Source organism: Macaca fascicularis, chromosome 9 (assembly GCF_037993035.2).
Source record: "Macaca fascicularis isolate 582-1 chromosome 9, T2T-MFA8v1.1".
NCBI classification, from domain to species: Eukaryota; Metazoa; Chordata; class Mammalia; order Primates; family Cercopithecidae; genus Macaca; species Macaca fascicularis.
In genome coordinates, this window is record NC_088383.1 from 57,051,267 (window position 1) to 57,058,210 (window position 6,944).

The following is a 6,944-nucleotide window of genomic DNA, read 5'->3' on the forward strand; positions in this document are numbered from 1 at the left end:
AACTTGAAATAGTGCAGATAAGCTGGTCCTTGCTAAATGAATTAGGCTCTGACCATTTGAGTCCAAAACCTGTCTGGCTCAAGATATCTGGTCCTTCACTCCCAGACACTTGAAGATCTGTGCAGTGTTTCCGTACCCTCAGCCATCCAGCGCCAACGTCCAGCCTTCTATGATTTACTTAATAGTTTCTTTAAATTGATCCACTCATACTGCCTGCATATATAGAATTTAAAAGGAAACTTTATACCACAAGTATAAATAGGAAGCTATTAATACTTGCCATAAGTAGAAGGGAACTATATTTTAAAATACAATGAAAATAAAGCAAGTTTATTAAATTCTAGCAGGACACTGTTTTGCCAAGTTTCTCAGACTGAAACTGTTCTCTCTTTGTTAAACAGTGAAATTATCATGTGTTAGAGCAGTGTTACAGACATGCCTTTGAGAATCTAAAGAGAACTAGAAAGAGAATCACATTCACATTACAAAAGTCAGTGTTATTTTATTGACTCACTTATTAAATCCCAGCAAGTGGTTGAGTGGAGTGGATGGTTCTTAGGACTACAAAGGCCAAATTAAATATAAAATAGGAAAGTCTGTTTCCTTGTAGAACTTACGATCTAGCAGAGAAGACAGACAAGGAATAAGCAAATAAATTTTAAAAAATCTATTTCAGTTTGTGAGAAGAAAAGAAAGCAAAGCATGTGCATAGAGAGGAGTACATTTTGAGTAGGTGTGTGTTGCAATGTGGGGACTGCACCTAGAGTGACCATCATACTGAGTTTGAGACTCCAAATGGATATTTGAATGGTGACTTGAACTGGGTCTATGTGAAAGGCTGGGGCTGAAATGATAAATTTAGGGATACCAGTAGCATAGACTGTGTTCGAAGCCACAGGCCCAAATGTGGTTACCTAGGGGGCACACGTGCGTGAAGAGTGGGATCTGAGGGCTGAGCCCTTGATCCCCCATCTTAAGGAGTCAGGAAGGAAAGAAGGAGCCAGCCAGGGAGATGAAGGCAGACAGACCCCTGTGGTCCTCTGTGGTTCCGTGGAAACACAATGAGAGTGCTTGGGAAGGATGGAGTGATCGACTGAAAAACGTTGCTGAGGCATTGAGTTGGATGAGGAACCCTGGGTTTGACAAGATGGCAGCAGTTTTGGTGGGACAGTAAAAGTGAACACCTCATCGGAGCGGGTTAAAGACAGGACAGGGAGCGAGGAAAGGGGGACAGGGAGCGAGGAAAGGGAGACAGGGAGCACAGGTTTCTCTTGACTTTTTCAAGGAACGGTGCTGGTGTTGAAGAACTCATCTGTGCAGCTGAGTCTGCAACAGCTCACGAAACACCTGAAATCAAACTGTGGATCACACGGCCTGAAAATCCACCCTGGACACCAGACCCCTGAGACTGGTAACACCCCTAGGAAGGTGCCTTCTAGGTTAGTTTTCCCCTAGGAGGGGTCTTTACTCTCTGGGAGCTGGGGACCCAAGAGCCCACACTCAACACAGACGTGTATAGAAGCAGGGCAGGCCCATGCCAGGGCCACATGGCAGCACACAGCCCGGGCCCTTATCCCAGAGCACAGCGAGGCGCCGGGCCAGTCATGCTGCAGCATGGATATTTATTGATCTTGATTCACACGATCCAAGAAAAGCTTGGCCACAGAGCCTCTGGTTCAATCACAAGGATATGGGGGCTGGGCATGGGTGAAAGAGAAGGAAATGGAATTTAAAGAAATCTGTCTTTAAGAAAATAACTCTTTGTAAACCTGATTTCTGGGAGCCTGTGCACGCAATAGTGAAATGCTCTGTTACTCCTCAGAGGTGGCGTGAATAGGGGCTCTGTTAGGCACTGGCGGGACCTCCAGAAGCAAAACATGCCAGGGGGATGGAAGAGCGGCCTTCCTGGAGTCAATCTCTAGCAGGGCCTGCGAGGAAGTGGGCCTTCCTCCTCCAGCCCTGGGCCGGCAGCCTGGGAGACAGGAGAGCGCTCACATTGATGTGCATTTTTATTTTGAATGAACAGAGCAGTTAAAGTGCACCAGGGCCAGATTTAAGTTTTCTCCTTGGGCTGTTTCGAGGCTGCCTTCAGTCTGACCTCATCTGCACCCACACGTTTTCTTTTATAAATATATGGCCACAGACTTTTTTTTTTTTTTTTTTTTGAGAAGGTGACTCACTCTGTCACCTAGGCTGGAGTTCAGTGGCACAATCATAGTTCACTGCATCCTCAACCTCCTGGGCTCAAGCGATTCTCCCTCCTCAGCCTCCCAAGTAGCTGGGATTACAGGTGCATGCCACCATGCCCAGCTAATTTTTTTAAAATTTTGGAGAGATTGGGGGGGGTCTCACTATCTTGCCCAGGCTGGTCTAGAACTCTTGGCCTCAAGATATCCTCCTGCCTCTGCCTCCCGAAGTGCTGGGATTATAGGCATGAGCCACCACACTGGTCAGCCACAGAAATTAAGGAAGGTCTGCACTAGCCATCAGAAAGAAAGTTGGAATCGTTTGACTTATTTTGCGGGGGAAGAAAAACCAAAACAACTGCTGAGGGCCCAGCGTGTTCCAGGTATCTGGTGTTTGCCTTCTTCCTTAATCTTCACCAACACCCTGTTTTATAGATAGGAAGCTAAGGCTGAGCAAGGGAAAGGGCTTGCCTAAGAGCACAGTGTGACAGAGAGGCATGCACCCTCTGATGATTGGTCTCTTCTGATATTCTCCCAGCTGTCTGACTTCTGGGCAGCCAGTGGAGATTTCCATCCTTGGCCATGGACTTTTCATAATTGCACACAATATAAAGTGATGGGCACTGTTGTCCAGAGGTTGCATCCTGGCTCCTCAGGGCTGCCTGCTCTGGTTAGCGTGCATGGTCAGTGTGGTTCCTTCTGGTAGGGTGATGGTATTTGTGCCCTCTCCCCACCCTCCTTCCCCATGACTTCACTCCCTATTTCTACCCATAGGGAGTGAAGCTCTCACTACCCATAGTGAGAGCACTCCTTCACCTACTTGGCTCATGTAAGCATTGGCCTTGTGACCCCTGTCTAGCACTCTATCCACTCACACATGGGTTTTCTCATGAAATCCTTGTCATAAGTCCCATCTATTCAGATAAAGCAGCTGAGGCCCAGAGAGGTTCAGCAACTTGCCTAAAGTCACAAAGCTAAGACTCAAACCTAGGTCTCAGAGTTTCAGACTCCCAAACTAACGATCTTTCCCTGATCCGCATATACCACTGTGTGAACTCTTAAAGCCCCACCTCGACTCCCTTCATCAGGACTAAGGCCTAATGGTCAAATTGGAAAATAGAGTCACCTACAATTGACTCAGCTAGCCAACTCACAGGGCTGCAGAACTGTACTCATCTGCTAACAGCCCTATAATAACATCCTCTATGAAACACTTTGTGTGTTTTCTTGTACCTTTCCAATTACCAGAGGTTGATTTTGCTATACCCATTTTACAGAGGAAGAAACTGAGGTGCACGGACTTGCCTAAGGTCACATGACCACTAAGGGGGAGATTCAGGATGCAAACCCAGACTCACCTGGCTCCCAAGTCCACCAGCTTGGTACCATATTTGGCAGCTGCCCTTTGGGCCCATGGCTAGGGTGCAATTGAGAGCGGTTCCCAGCACCTTGCATTTGCCTTGTTGATGCATGTTTCCCTCTTTACACAGATGCTTTGTATCTGCTACAAAGCCAAGGAGAAGATCTGAACAGACCCTAAGCAGCACATTCCATACTCTTGCTGCAATGCCCCACTTGGAAGGGATGTGCAGCCTGCTTTGTCCTGGGGGTGGTCTAGCTGCCCCTCCCTCTTATCTTTCTCGTGCATGGCTCTCCAGAAAAACCGTGTTGCCTTCCCTTCTTCCTCCAGGCTGGTAACACTAAGATGGGAAAGGCTGAGTTCAGATCCTCACTCATGTCCCTCTTCCCTGAATCTCAGCAGCTGTGGATAGTATGTGTTGACAGTCTGGAGGCTGATTCAACCTGTTAACTCTGGGGCCATCACACTCCTCTCTTCTTGTTCCAGATGCTATGCAACACCTCAAAACGAAAGGCAAAGCCATCAGTTCTGGGCTCAAAGCTTCATTTCAACTACCCCCAAAGACCATGACTGATGAGCTCCTTCAGGGCTATGAGATTCTTTCCTAACACTGCTGTGCTCTAAGGAAAGCTGTAATGAATGAGCATGAAATATGCGGAGGCCAAGGATGAGAAGGCTTCAAGTGGCCCAGTGAAAGCGTCTCCTCTGAAACTGCATCTGGTCAGGGATGAGGGCACTTTCTCTGAGGCTGAGCTTTCACTCAAGCCTTCTGGCTTCAAGGGTACAGACCCAACATGAACCTTTGGAGATGCCAATTCATTTACTTTTGGCAAAACCCGGCTTCCTCTCTCAATACAAATGAAAGCATGGGAGGCTTGTAAAGTTGACTCCAAATGCATTGTGCATATCTACAAACCCTTAAAACCCAACATTTGGATGAGCTGCTAGGAGATGGATCAGAAACACATGGAGTGGATTTTCTGTAAATTGCACTGTGCGCCTCTGAAATTAAAGGGAAAGAGCTTGGCATGGTCCATTTGGGAGGTACACATCTCCCAGCACTTGAAGCATCAGTGAATGTTCCCCAGGCGGAAGATTCTTTGGCTCACTTCCACAGACTCTCATTTTCCTCCCAGCAGAACCTGTTAAGGGGGAAAGGAAGTGAGAAATCAAAGAGGAAGCGAGAGGCTATTGAGAAGGCCTTCAGGAAGATGGGCTGCGAAGTCGGGGACTGTAAAGCATGTGGACAATTTGGGAAGTGTGGGATGAAGCCAGTTCTTAAAATCTGTATCTGTAACCAGGTTCTCTTGGCTTCTCCCTCAGTGATTCAGGCAGAGATTTTTCTGGGCTGGCCATGGACCTTGCAAATGAGTATGCACATCATTTAGAAACTATTCACATCCTGGAGTGGCCAGAGCACGTAGAGTGATTAGAACCATGTGGACCATTTCCATGAAGCCTGGTGACACATAGGTCATACTGTCATGTGCTACTACTCTGCTGGTGTTTGAAGGCATGATCTGTTATTTTCCACCTGTTTACTTTTAAAACAAAGCCCTGTTGACTAAGTGCATTCTATTTTAAATACTTCAAATGAATGATACTTTGAGACCAAGTCAACTGTTGACATTCAGCCAAGACTATATCCCATATGTTCAAGGTTAATGACCATCTGGCCTAGAAAAGGCCAGAAGGATCACACGATGTGTGGAAAGCACATTGCAGACAATCTCTGACTTTCCGAAGCACTTACAGACCCACCCAAGAGTTGACAGCCCCTCACCAAAGCCACCACCATGTGAGCCACCCTGCTGTGCAATAACCTGTCTACATGTCAGTCCCCAGCACTGGGCACTGAGTCCCATCAGAATAATCTCATTCTTGTTTGTTGTTGGGTGGGAATCATTGCAGAGCAATGGGCATGTGTTTAGGCATCGGACTGGCCTAGCATTTAATCTCAGCTCAGTCAGCCTTCCAGCTCTGGGAGAGTCCACCACTCATTGTTTTCCTACCCTGCTCTTTGTGACATGCGGCCCGTCAGAGGTCTGAGTTTACACATCTTCATTGAGCCTGTGGGTTTAAAAATCAGAGTTCTCAGTGTCTATCCCAGCCAAACATCTGCAGCATGAAAGCTGTTCTGTGCACTGAATGTGTCATGAAATTTATCTCACATTACCCTTTTCCAGGATCTTATCAGTAGGAGGGTGGAGCTGTCAGGGACAGATGCACAGGCATTGGGGACTTTGGAACAGGGGCTCATGGGCGTTAGACACAAATCTCCAGAATGAGTAGGTTCCTAACATATGTTCTGCCTAGCTCTGCACCACCCACTGCTCCTGGGCACAGCTTCAGCAGGTGGGAAGTGTCTTCCCCGCCCCCAGGGGTATCCCTTGCATGGAGAGACAGGTAATTACAGAAAAACTGAAATGCACACTGGCATTAGCAGAGTTGTAGGGCAGGTCCCTTCTGAAACGCATGCATTCCTGTACTTTCTGTTTTATTATAAGCACATAGCCCTTTGGAAATTAGAACAAAGGGACTAAAGGTCTAAACAAGGACAATGTGGTACACAAAACAATGAGACATAGGAAGGGAGAGACGTAAGATATGACAGCGGAGTGAGGGATTTGGCTCTGCTGAGGTCAGGAGAGGCTTAAGAAAGAAAAGAGGATGATCACGGCTTCTTGGGCAGCCAGGAGGAAAATGCTTCCTGGCAGGCACCTGGACACCAGCAGCATAGTCCCCACGCAGGAGACAGGGCGGCACGGGCTGGGAACTAGGATTAGCTCAGGGTTGCTGAAATGCCAAGGGAGGCAGGGCAGGAAGTGAGGAAGAAGAGATCAGAGCCTCATCAGAGAAGTCCTATGTGCCAGCTTCAATTTGTATCCCGAAGGGAGTAATAAAAGGTAAATTAAGCCAGGGCCTGACCCAAGGGTCTGCATTTGCATTTGAAAATTTCTTCAGGGCATGTGGAAGGTGTTTGGAGACAGGCAGGGCTAGGATCAAGAAACAAAGCCAATTAGGGTTTATTTTTCACCTGCTTATGAAGGCTATCAGTAAGACAGCCAATTTTGCTAAGGGTCTGAGCAAGAAGGAATTGCGGATGCAGCAGCCAGCTGCCATCTGCCCCCTAAGGCTCTGCACAGTCCCTCTTCCCACAGTGGGGAAGGGGGCCCAGTGGGGGTTCCCTGGGCCATCAATCTTCATTAAGTCCATCATTGTCCTCAAGAGGCGGGCAGTGCTTGGAAGGGCTGCTTGATGGAAGCACTGTGACCCCAAAGTATTTAGAAATAAAGGCTAATTGACCATAGGAAAATCAAACAGATACCATCACTGGTGTTTCAGCTTCTGGGCTCTTGGACACGTCTCCCAGTCACACTTCTACCTCGTCCCCAACA